The following is a 13654-nucleotide window of genomic DNA, read 5'->3' as shown; positions in this document are numbered from 1 at the left end:
AGCTTGACGCTGATTTGAGGCCGGTGCAGGGTTGGGGGTGGGGGTGGGGAATACAAGAATTTAAAATATAAACAAAAATGTTTTCCCAAAGTTCCTTGAATCAAAAGAGAAAATATATTTGGGATGAACTATGTGAATTTTTTTGAATCTCTTTGCCTATTCCACATGAACCCACAGCCAAACAAATAAAGTTTATGGTTACACAGCTGGGGACTTATTACTTCTTCATTTTATAAAAATAAAACCACAGGTAATTGTGTGCCAGTTGGTCTGAATTTGTACATGTAACAAATAGGTAATGAATTACTTCCTCCACTTTCTCTAGGTACTGAATAGAAGCATTTATCATGAATTTGTCATATACTGAATATAAGAGACTGGATATTAAATCAGAAAATTACGTTTTCAGATGACATTTTGCTTATTCATTCCTTGATTTTTTCCTTTGTCCTTTTCTTCATTATTTATTCATTCATTTAACAATAAATATTTATTGAGCTCTTCCTGTGAAGTAGGCTCTGTGCTAAATTCTGGGAATACAGCGGTAAATAAATAAACACAGGAGGAGCTCAAAAGACAATTCCAGATCCTTCTCAAATTCACTCATCCATTTATTCACGTTTATTTCCAACACAGAGTACAATGAATATAGTCAAACAGACATGGATTTAATTTGCACTTAACAGCAGGGTGATCTTGGGCAAGTTGTTTAAATTCTCAGAGCCTCAGCTTTCATATATGCTGTTTACCTTAAAGAATAACAGAGTGAATTACAAGCATAATATATAAACTGCTTGGCATTTATTCTCTCCTACCCCACATCAAATCTTACCTGTCCCCACATTGGTCCTAGAGACACAAAATGGATAGGATGCATTTCCTAAGCACTATGCTTAGTGGAGCTAACAATCTAGAAAAATATCAAATGTGGTCCTTGTCTGGAAAATTAACTTTAGAATCATAACGAATAACATTTAACATATACCAAGTATTGTCCTAAGCACTATTACATGGATGGACTCACTCTTCTTCACAATAACCTACGAGACAGGAATTATGCACGCCCTGCTTTCTGTGTGAGGAAGAGGCAACACAGGAAGATTAGGCCACTTGGCCAAAGTCACACAGCTAAGTGAGTAGCAAGAAGTAATTCAAACTCAAGTTGCCTGTCTCTGGAATCTGTGTTTTTAGCCACTGTCTCTAGAAGGGAGATTACTAATACAAGACAATGAGTGCTCAGCATCTTATGAGTTGGTCTAAGCAGTACATGAATGACAGGAGAGAAATCAGGGCATAGAGTTCAGACTTTAAAAACTGATAACATTTTAGTAGAAAGAACAGTGAAACATGACAAGAGATATTATTGGGCATTTCATGCAGGTTTTATTTTATCTTTCTAGAAAATGATTCTTCTATACATCTAACACAAATATATTATGTTGGGTATGAACTGTTCTTCTTGGTGGAGATGAAAAAACATATTTAGAAAAAAGACTAGAACTTTTTATTGCTTCTGATTTGTAAAAGTAATACATGCTAACATAGAAAACTAACAAAATAGCAAGATATAAAGAAAAGCACTTTTGGGACTCCTGGGTGGTTCAGCGGTTGAGTGTCTGCCTCTGTCTCAGGGCATGATCCTGGGGTTCTGGGATCGGGTCCCACATCCGGCTCCCTGCATGGAGCCTGCTTCTCCCTCTGCCTTTGGCTCTGCCTCTCTCTCTCTCTCAATCTGTGCCTTTCATGAATAAATAAATAAGATCTTTAAAAAAAAGAAAAGCACTTTAAAAATCATTTCAAGTTTCATCGACCAAGAAGATAATCATTTTAACATATAGGAATATTCCCTTTGATTCTCTTCTCTGTGCATATTGTATTAAATCTATTTTTACATAAAAATAGGCAATTTACTTATATGCAGTTTTCAGTCTTTTTCTTTTATTTTAAAGGATTTATTTATTATTTATTTATTTGTTTGTTTGTTTATTTATTTATTTTAGAGAGCTGGGAGGGGCAGAGACAGACGGAACAGAGTCTTAAGCAGACTCCACACTGAGTGTGGAGCCTCATGTAGGGCTTGATTTCACAACCCTGAGATAATGACCTGAGCAAGAACCAAGAGTCAGTTGCTTAACCAATTGCACCACCTAGGCACCCCTCCATCTTATTCTTTTCACTTAATACTTTATCCTTAGCAACAAATGTTGTTTTTTTATTGATGCCCCAGCATTCACAACCATCCTTCCCTGCTTTACCATCTCCATAACACCGACTACCATCAACATACTGCAATGTTTTTACTTCTTTATTTTGTTTATCTCTTGTTTCCCCCCTCCCCACCTCCCACACATATTCAAGAAAGTAATCTCCAGGGATCCCTGGGTGGCTCAGCGGTTTAGTGCCTGTGTTCTCCTAGGGCATGATCCTGGGGTTCCGGGATTAAGTTCCACATCGGGCTCCCTGCAAAGAGCCTGCTTCTCCCTCTGCCTCTGTCTCTGCCTCTCTCTCTCTCTCTTTCTCTCTCTCATGAATAAATAAACTCTTAAAAAAATCTTAAAAGAAAAGAAATTCTCCATGAGAGTGAGAATATGTTTATTCTGTTTTCTACTGTATCCCCAGTGCCTAAAGAGTGCCTAGCACATAATAGATGTGTTATTTGTTGAATGAATAATGCCGAAGAGGAAGGCATAATAGCACCATCACTGGAGGTAATTCCTGGATTTAAAGGTTGGTCAAGGGGTGCCTGGGTGGCTCAGCTGGTTAAGTGTCAGACTCTTCGTTTCCACTCAGATCATGATCTCAGGGTTGTGGAATCGAGCCCCACGTCAGGCTCTGTGCTCAGCACCATGTCTGCTTGAGATTCTTTTTCTCCCTCTGCCTTTGCACCCCATCCCCCAGCTCATGCACTCTTCCATTCTAAATAAATAAATAGAATCTTTAAAAGTTGGTCAGATAATATAACTATGAAAACACATATTCATGCACCATACATAGTCAATTGTTCTTACCACTAATGCTATTTCTAGTTATTTGGGCTAACATACGTAGGTAATAGGATGAGCAATTCCTCATGCATAGTGAATTAGATGATTGCAGCTTGCATGCAATTGTTTTTTCATAGGGAATTCTTCTCAAGACTCTCTTTTTTTCCCAGGGTTTTCTCTTATGTCATCTTTTTGTCTTTCCATTGTGCTTTATGTGTTCCCAATAATCTTGGTTCCTAACTTTATTGTCTTCTAAAATTTGGGGTTTGTTTTCAGTGATAGTGTATAATATGTCATGCATGGGTACTTTCTCTTTGAATTTGATTTCACTTTGATTGATGGTTTGTTGGTTTGTTCAGCAAGCCACATCTTGTTATATATGTTCTATCTATCTATCTATCTATCTATCTATCTATCTATCTATCTATCTATCTTTGAAAGAGAGAGAGATACACTTTATATATTCATTAAATTAACCAATTCCCTGTATTTCCCAGATGTCAGGTGGTCAGGCATGGGCCTGCCCATATGAACTCACATCTTCCTACCTAATTAAAACCTGAATCATTGGGTCATCTGGGTGGCTCAGTTGGTTACGTGTCTGCCTTCACTTGGGTCACGATCTTGGGGTCCTGGGATCGAGCTCCACATCAGGCTCCCTGCTCAAAGGGAATCGGCTTCTCCCTCTCCCTGTACTTCTTCTCCTCTTCCTACTCATACTCTCTTTCTCAAGTAAATAAATAAAAGCTTTTAAATAAATAAAACCTGAATCATTGAATATGTTTTATCTAGTAGTCCTTTCTCTCATTTTTATCAGTAATGATTGTTTTTCCTTCATCTTTTACATATGTAAAGAACAAGATACACATAATTGCCATTTTAAACTCAACTCACTGCTATAAAAATTATTCAAATGAGATAATATATATGAAAGTGCTTGGTAAGCTTTGAGCTCTCTACAAACATTACCCTGTTGCAAATAACATTAACTCACAGCATCTCTGACTATATAGCATGTCACATATACACTTCATTCACTGTGTGAAAATCTTTCATATGCTAAAAGGCCAGTATCAAATCCTCATTCCAATTCTAGGCTGAATAGCCTGGCTTATTTATAATTTCTTCCTACAATCTTTGCTCAAATTCTCAATGCTTTTCATGTTTTGTGACTTCTCTTGGATCTATCCTTTATTCTCTCTTTGCTAACAAAGTGCTAACACTGTGCTAGCATGGTGATTTGACAAGTGAAACTCACTTTATGAAATACAACTCTGTGACAATAGAATATTTTATAAGTTGTGTCCTATTACAGTAAGTGACTTAAATACCCGCTACAGAGGGAAGTTAGGAAAGAACTTCTGTTTATGGAGCACCTACTCCAGTGCATATCTGTAGCGTGAACTTGCTTCTTTGTGTCTCCAAGCCTGTTTTTCTCACATGTAAAGTAGGGGCTCACCATTAACCCTTCCTGCAGTGGTTTTCAAAGGTTAGGGTACTGGGGCACATTTGAAAACATGTGGGAGTGTTTTCAGCCCACAATGCCTGGGGGGATGTGGGTGGGGGACAAGAATATAAACATCCCCAAATACCTCAGAAGCAATCCCTCAACTAGAAATTGCCTTGCCACAAAATGTTGGTAGCACTGCCATTGAGAAACAGATAAAGAAACTCCTTACACATGACCCTCTGAGACACCAGTGAACACTAGATGGCAGAACAGGGAAGCTTCAGGATTCAGGAAAAAAAGTCCTCATTCAAAATCCACAAGATTCTCCTGCCCTGTTAAAATATAACACTTTTAAATAATAATTTAAATAATTTTACATTTTAAATTTAAGTAAAAATTTAAATAATTTTAAAATAATAACAATTTAAAAAATAGAAACGATTTTAAAATTATTTCCTGTGTAAGTCTGCCCAAAGCAAACCTGAAATTCTCCTGCTATATGGGAAGCATCTTAAAATTTCAGATCAGCTCACCATCCAGGTGAGAGGACTTCTCTTAATGCCTTTAGAAACAGCGAGTTCATTTCCATTTTTGTCTGTGTTTCTGAAGAGTTACTTGACTTTAGTCAAATCAGTAAGTCATATTGCCAATTATAAGTTATATAATACTTCTTTGAATGTACCTATTTCTTATGCCAGCTCTGTATGAGCTCTGACAAAGTTCACATGGGCCAAAGTTGAAAGCACTTCACCTCCTGCCCTGCCTCTCATGTCTGTCCTCCCACTCCAGAGCTTCCTACTAGGGATCCACTTGCACCCAGAATATGCAACCTAAGGGTGCAGGGACTGAGTCTGTGATCTTATAGATCGTAGCCAGTGGATAAAATCTTTCTCCTTTCTACCCCCTGGCCTGCAAAGTGGGTAGTTCTGACACACAGCATGTCTTAATTCTTAAGAACCCACCCAGTCTTTGAATCTAGCAATCAATAGCTCTTTGCAACAATTAGCACTAGCATGTGCTGTTTCACTTTGGCTTTCCCACCATCCTTGCTTTGCTGTCCTTGTCCTTCACTCTCCTTCTCTGGGACTGTACTCCTCAATAAAATGAGGGCATGTAAACCCTCTGTTTTGAGCTCTGCTTTTGGGAGATCCAGAGTAAGACATAAGTGGAGAATTGAAACCATCATCTGGTTAATTCAGACTAAACTCTTGCAGAGATCAATTTGCATTAATTTACAAGACAAGGTGTTAAATACAGAAGAATGGTCATGCCAACTGACAAGTTAAAGTGAGCTGTCAATATTGTGGGATCATCATACCACATTTCTCTTATAAGCTCACGTTCGAGTTCGCTGGTAATACTGTTTCACACAGTTCTCTCAAGCCTCAATCTTTCAATCTTTCATCCCCACTGCTATCTTCACCCAACAACATCTCTTCCAACTTAATTGGGAAAAGAGACACCATCAGATGGGCACTCTTGGATCATCTTATTACTAGAGCACAAAGTTCCATGCTGTGCCTGCCATCATCTCCTTTCTCCTTCCTATTCCATCTGGTAAAGTGTCCCTTCTAATCGCCAGCCAATTCCTCAGTGAAGATCTAATTCCCTCTGGCCTTCTCTTCTCAGGGGCTTGGTTCCTTAGTCCTCTCCTTCTTCTTCTTTTTTTTTTTTTTACCCCCCCCCCCGTTCTTTTTTTTTTTTCAAGACTTTATTTATTTCAGAGAGAGAGTGTGTGAGCGCATGAGCAGGGGGAGGGGCAGAAGCAGAGTCAGAGGGAGAAGCAGACTCTGCTGAGCCTGGAGCCCCATGCAGGGCTTGATCCCAGGACGCTGAGATTATGACTTGAGCCCAACTCGGACACTTAACCAACTGAGCCACCCAGGTACCCCTATTCCCCTCCTTCTTGAAGCAATAATCCCTCTTGTTCTTTCCCACCTGAATTCAAAACACTTTCCTACCTTTAAAAGACCTCCCTTTACTGCATGCTGGCCTCGAGCTGGTTCTACACTTCTATACTTGCTTTCCCAGTCAAACTTCTCTGAAGAGAAAGCTATCTCAATTTTTTCACCTTCTATCTTTCCTCAACAAACTGTAATGAGGCTTCACCTGCATCCTTCTCTGACACTGACCTTGTGGAAGTTACTAATGACTCAGTTACTCAATCCAATGATCATATTTTTCACGGCTTCATTTTAAACCATCCTCAAGCAGCAATCAACACAACCAAGCAGTCTCTCCTTTAACCATTCACTTCCCCAGTTTCCTTTTAATGCCCTGTTCCCCACCCCCACATGCTGCTATTTCTTTATTACATTTGTGTTGTACTCTTCCTCTTTCCCAAGGTGAATGTCATCAGTCCTTCTCAAGACTTGATATAGGCCTGCCCCTCCTCATTACATACTGAGACCATTCTCATATAGATCCGTGATTCCAAAGTATGTCATTGCAGTGACTCAGAAATGTATATCATCAGCCAGACCTTTGTGCTGCTTTATTTCCCACCTAGTGCTTACAATCTTATCTTAGAATTTCAAATGCATCTTATCTTAGAATTTCAAATGCACTGCAGGCACTCTTTCTGCTCACAGGTCCTTTCCCTGAGCTCTAATAAAAACACCTTTTTGTACTAAAAAGAGAGAGAGAGAGAGAAAAGAGAATTTCAAAAGCACTTCAGACTTACCATTGTCCAAAATCCAACTCTAGATTTCCACCCTATCTTCCACTCTGCCCAACCTGGTTGTCTTCAGATTCCCTAGTTCAGTGATCAGTGTTCATGAAGTCATAGGAGCAGGAACAAAGTTAGGGAGACATCCCTTAAGCAACCTATTGCTAAGCCTTGTCTCTTTGTATCGACTCTAAAATATTTAATTCGTTTCTTTTATGTAATTTTTTTTTTTTTTTTTTTTTTGAGATTTTCTTTAGGGATGCCTTGTTGGCTCATTCAGCTAAGTGTCTGACCTTGGGCTCAGGTTCACAATCTGGACTTCCTGCTCAGCAGGGGATCTGCTTCTCTCTCCTCTTTCTGCCCCTCCCACACTGGTGCTCATTACTCTCTTTCTCTTTTGCTATCTCTCTTGCAACTAAATAAATAAAATCTTTATAAAAACTAAATATTTTATTATTCATTTGAAAGACAGAGTCAGAGAGCATAAACAGGAGGAGTGCCAGAGGGAGAGGGAGAAGAAGCAGACTCCCCAGGAGCAGGGAGCCCGATGTGGGACTCCATCCAGGACCCCAGGACCATGACTTGAGCCAAAAGCAGATGTCCAACTGACTGAAGCCACCCACATGCCCCTTTGTTAAATCTATTTTTAAATTATTTTTTGAATCTGTCTACTTTGCCACTACCACTTGCCATCACCCTCTATCAGTGTCTTTTGCCTGGGTTAATCCAATTTTTTGTTTCCACCGGTAGCCAGAATGATGGTTTCAATCCCCAAATCTGATTGTGTCACCCTGTTGCTTTAAATTTTTTAAACGGTTTTGTCTATCTATTTTTAGAATAAAACAGGGAATCCCAAATCTAGTCTACCAAACTTCACATGTGCTGGGCTCTATCTATCTCTCCAGTTACTTTCTTGTTACTTTGTGCCTCAATTCATTAGCTTTCTTTCAGTTCCTCCTATTGTTCACATGCTCTCCTACCACACTACCTTAGGCTATGCTTCCCCTCTGCCTAGAAAGCCCTTTCTCTAGTCAGTGTCTGCTTGGTCTTCAGGTGTAAGTTCAGGAATCATTCTCTTAATGCAAGCATTCTCTGACCTTCCAGCCATGTCAGATTCCTATTATTACACTCTAATGTATGTGTGCCCCAAGACACTAATAATGTAATGTTGAAGAGAATACGTCTAAAGAGTTTACAAGAGTTCAAATTAAAGCCTTGGATTTCAGGGCTGAAAGTGAGAACCCAATCCCTAGAAGGTAAATTATTTTAATTTTAGGCCCACTTTGGGGCACCTGGGTAGCTAAGTGGTCGAGCATCTGCTTTCAGCTCAGGACTTGATCCTGGATCCTGGGATTGAGTCCCACATTGGGCTTTCTGTGGGGACCCTGCTTCTCCCTCTGCCTATGTCTCTGACTCTCTCTGTGTCTCTCATGAATAAATAAATAAATAAGTAAATCTTAAAAAAAAAAAAAAAACCCCACACACAATATTTTAGGTCTACTTTGATGGAGGTAGGAAATAAAAGGAAGGTCGGAGGAAATTTCCAGATGTCTGACTTGACTGGATGGAAAGAGATGCCTTGAAGGAGAATGGCAAATTTAGGAGTAGAAATAGGCTTCCTGGCCAACGAAAGTGTGAATGCCAGTTCACAGTGCATTTACATTTGCTCTTTGACTTAGCGGTTATACTTCTGAGACTCCATCCCAAAGGTGAACTGTGACAAAATTGCTGAAAGCCACCCAGTGTCAACAATAGGGATTAAGGAACCTCCTGTGCACCTTCGAGAATACAGTACCAAGCAGATGTCTAAAAAGAATAAAAATTTCTATGTCTTATAGTGGAGTTATCTTTAGAATATACTGATAAGTGTAAGAAGCAGGGAGGAAAAAGCATACATAGTATGTTACCATTTACCTAAGAAAGGGAGGAGAGGATTCAAATATATGTGCTAGTATTTGCTTATATTAAAAAAAAAACAAAATGCCAAACCATGGAATTTTGAATAATTTTACCAATAAAGACTGTAATGTCAGATCTGACTAGTCTTCATCAGCCTACGGAGTTGCATCCAGATCACAGATTAAAGAGTCTGGTTGGGTATTAATGGCCAGGTGACTACGGCTACCATAACACCCTGGTAGACTGGGGAGGCCTGGAGGCTAAGGAGGGTCCAGATCAAAGTTTGACATGTCAGTTGCCTGGTAAGAACTCCTTCTCAGCTTGCAGATGGCTGCCTTCTCCCTGAGTCCTCATGTGGACTTTCCTCTATATTTGTGAGGAGAGAGAGAGAGATTTCTCTCATCCTCTTCTTCTAAGGCCACTAGTCATATTATCAGGGCCCCATGGTCATGACTCAGTTGAAACCCTAATTAGTGCCAAAGTCCTCATCTCCACACATTATCTCTCTTACTCTGTTCAGGCTGCTAGAACCAATACCACAGACTGGATGGCTTATAACAACAGAAATTCACGTTTTTTTTCTCACAGTTCTGGAGGCTGGGAGCCTGAGATCAGCATGCCAGCATGGTTGGATAAGGGCCCTCTTCTGGGTCATAGACCTCATGCTGTGTCCTCAGATGGCAGAAAGGGCTGGGAAACTCTGTTTTCTCTCTTTTAAAAGAATAGAAAATTGCATTTGTGTGAGTTCCACCTTCGTTACCCAAGGACCTCCCCTTCATGACATAAGCACCTCCCAAAGGCCCTAACTACTACCCATCACATCGGGCATTAGTATTTTAATGGATGGATTTGGTGGGGACACAAATACTCAGACCATAGCACCACCACCTTAGGAGTGAGAGCTTCAATATGTAACTTGTGGGTGAGGGACACATTCAATCCATAACATGCATTCACTGTGTTTGTCGTTGGCTGGGGTCGCCTGGAAAGAATAAGTTTCAGCTAAATCAAAGTGACTCTGAAGCCACCGAACATGGAAAGGTGCAAGATGCATCAATTTGTCTTTTGCTTTGGAGAGATGTTCTGGGATGTACCTGCCCACTGGAGCTTTAAAAACTTTACTGAAATGACAGCTCCCTGGATGATCACAGGATGTATTGTCTACTTACTAGAGTACATGCATGTGTTTTATCAAGGCTTCCAGTGTGCTAGTCAATTCTGGCTCATCCTGCCAAATCAGAATGATTGCTGTCACTGTAATGAATTAATGTGATATTTTGGGGAACATCCAGAGTTCAGATCTCTTTGGACTGTATTAATGTCAGATAGCCTAACATAGCACAATGACAAAACTGTGAATGTGTATTATTGTCCATTTCATGTGAACTGATCCTGGTCTTTTTTTTTTTTTTAGATTTTATTTATTTATTCATGAGAGACACACAGAGAGAGAGAGAGAGAGAGAGGAGAGAGGCAGAGGGGAAGTAGGCTCCATGCAGGGAGCCTGACGCGGGACTCGATCCCAGGTCTCCAGGATCATGCCCTGGGCTGAAGGCGGCGCTAAACCACTGGGCCAGCAGGGCTGCCCTGATCCTGGTCTTTTATCTTTTTTTTTCTTTTTAAGGAGAGAGAGGCAGAGGCAGAGAGGCAGAGACATAGGGCAGAGGGAGAAGCAGACTCCCTGTGGGGAGCCTGATGTGAGACCTCGATCCTGGCACCCTGGGATCACACCCCAAGCTCAAGACAGACACTCAACCACTGAGGCCACCCACACGTCCCTCTGGTCCTCTATCTTGATTGGGATAGAAAATAATATATTCTTTATGTTAATGGCCATACACCATGTATCTAAGGCCAGAATTAATCAACTCTAAGTAAGATATCATGTTTAGGGGGCGCCTGGGTGGCTCAGTCAGCTGAGTGTCTGACTCTTGATCTCAGCTCATGTCTTGATCTTGGGGTTGTCAGTTTGGGCCCCACATTGGGCTCCACACAGACTTTTTTTTTGGAGTCTACCAAAAAAAAAAGAAAAAAAAAAAAAAGAAAAAGAAGATACCATGTTTAGCATGTTAGCTGAAATTGGGGATATTACTTGGTTGAGCCTGCATTGGTCTACTGTCATTCTCCAGAATCTAGCACCTGGTTTCTACAGAGGCTAGACTGGCTGGATACAGGGAAATATGGTTGTGGCCACCATCCCTGCCTCCTTGAGATCCTTAAGGCTGATACTAATCCATTCCATACTCCTTTAGATACAATGTTGTTTGTATCTTGATTAGGGATGAGGATAGGGCAGTTTCAGAGGTTTTTACTTGGCCTAGTTACTACCATATTTCTTACCTCTACAGACCAAGGGTTACTCCAAATACCAAGTAATTCTATCTCAATTATACAGTCAGGAATTGGAGAAAAAAGCCACAGGGTCAGTGCAAATACCTAATATATTGATTTTAAGCCATACTTTGGCCACAAACCTACTTATTGCCTGGTTTACTTTTGCATCCACTCTGCAGAGGTTTACAATGACCCTGAGTTTCCTAGGTATTTGTATTTGTTGACGTTTTTCAGGGAAACAAAATAATAGTGTGTGTGTGTGTGTGTGTGCATGTGAAAAGAAAGAGATTTTTTTTAAAAAAGATTTATTTATTTATTTATTCATGAGAGACACAGACTGAGAGAGAGGCAGAGACACAGACGAGGGAGAAGCAGGCTCCTTGCAGGGAGCCCGATGCAGGACTCGATCCCGGGATGCAGGATCAGACCTGAACCAAAGACAGGTGCCCAACCACTGAGCCACCCCAGGCGTCCCAAAAGAAAGAGATTTTAACAAACTGGCTCATGTGATTATAGCAACAGGCACATCTGCAAGGAAGACTGGCAGGCTGGAGGCCCAGGGAACAGTTGCTATTGTAGCTCAAGTCCACAGGCAGCCTGGGGGAAGAATTCCTTTTTCCTAAAGATGACTCAGTCTTCATTCTTAAGCTCTTCAACTGATTGAATGAGGACTACTCGGAATTATGGAGGGTAATCTGCTGGACTCAAAGTCTACTAATTTAAATGTTAGGCCACACCTGAAAATGTCTTCACCACACCATAGACTGGTAGTACACCAAACATCTAGGCACTATAGCTTAGCCAAGTTGACACATGAAATTAACCCTCACAGTATCAATGTCAAATATTAGACACTGTTCCAGTAGTTTTCAAAATGTATTGGTATTTCTCTTCTCCCAGTTTACAGTCACCCAAGCCAATGGCCATTCATCCCTTGGGAAAGAACAAGGAGAAATGAGTACATATTTGCTGGGGTGTTTCAGGGTCCCTTCTTCCTGGAGACAAACCACCTCTTTATTTAGTGGTGTCCTACTTATTAATTTATTACCCCTCAGCTCCAAATTTACCCTTCAGTACTTACTCTATGATAATGGATGAAATTCTTTTAAGTACTTATCCTTTACAGTGAGCAACATGCTAAGCTTTCTCAATGTCAGGGGCTAGAGGAATATTACAGGAAGAAGGAGCTACGGGATGCCTGGGTGGTTCAGCAGTTTAGCACCTGTCTTGAGCCCAGGGCATGATCCTGGAGTCCCAGGATCGAGTCCCACATCAGGCTCCTGGGAGGAGCCTGCTTCTCCCTCTGCCTGTGTCTCTGCCTCTCTCTCTCTCTGTGTCTCTCATGAATAAATAAATAAAATCTTTTTTTTTTTTTTTTTTTTTTTTTTTTTAAAGAGCTTCTTCCACTCATTCTGGCTGCTGTGCTGTCAACAAGTGATGTGGTCGGTGGTGCTGACCCAGTCTTGCTCCCAGAATGTTCCAAGGAATGCTCCAAGCTTAGCCCAACAATCTTCCCAGGGCCTTCTCGATACAGATATTGTGCCCTCCAAGCCTCTAGCCAGCACCAGCATCCCACCTCTTTCTGCTGGTCTCTACCTCTCCTCTAGACATACCTGACAGCGATGTGGCTTTACTGACATAGACATTGTGCTCTCCAGGCATCCCATTTGCACTGGCCACTGCAGGCAACCATCCTCTATGATTGTCTCCCTGCTAGTCCAGAAACTAGACCAGCTCTGGCCTAAGAAGCCAGCACACATCTTTGCCATTTAGTGGGTTGCAACCATGCCTTCTCTGACAAAGTCTGAACCCCAGCCATTGGAGGAAAACACCCTCAATAGAAGTTTGTCCTTCCTTGGGCATTTTCCCTTCAGCCCTAGAGTACCTTTGTATCCTATACTTATTCTTTGATCATAGCCTAACTATTCTTAATATTGTACTTACCCTTTTTAAATCATAGTGTGAAAAAAATAATAAAAAGTAAAAAAAAAAATCATAGTGTGGTTTCTGTCTCTTGATTGGACCCAGACTGACAGAGGATGAGAATGGCCCCAGAAAGTTAGGATTTGGGAATCAGATTGGTCATTCCCTGGTCCTGAGTGCAGTGCTGAGCACATTGCTGATGGGAAGTGGGTGGCTCACAACTCATTGCATACAATGAGATCACAATTAATCAAGCTGTGGTTGATTGTGATGAACTGCTAGATGAAGCAAGTGCCTTAGAAACTTAAGTGGCTATGATGTTTGACAATTACTGAAGCATTTAAGGACTGTCCTTTGGGACAGATCCTTTTGAAAGTATTTCTGCACTTACAGAGA

At 40.8% G+C, this 13654-nt stretch overlaps 1 long non-coding RNA gene across 1 annotated transcript; it reads right to left on the bottom strand.

Annotated features, from left to right (window-relative positions):
• Positions 1 to 4440: 4440 nt before the first annotated feature.
• LOC119876276 lies at positions 4441 to 13429 on the bottom strand. The gene is made up of 3 exons (XR_005358905.1): positions 13280 to 13429; positions 9588 to 9712; positions 4441 to 4766 (listed from the first exon to the last, which is right to left on the bottom strand). It is a non-coding gene; the product is annotated as an uncharacterized LOC119876276 (long non-coding RNA).
• Positions 13430 to 13654: the final 225 nt, after the last annotated feature.

Source organism: Canis lupus, chromosome 5, assembly GCF_011100685.1.
Source record: "Canis lupus familiaris isolate Mischka breed German Shepherd chromosome 5, alternate assembly UU_Cfam_GSD_1.0, whole genome shotgun sequence".
NCBI classification, from domain to species: Eukaryota; Metazoa; Chordata; class Mammalia; order Carnivora; family Canidae; genus Canis; species Canis lupus.
The sequence above is the reverse complement of the archived record's forward strand: the minus strand, read 5'-3'. Positions and strand labels throughout refer to the sequence as shown.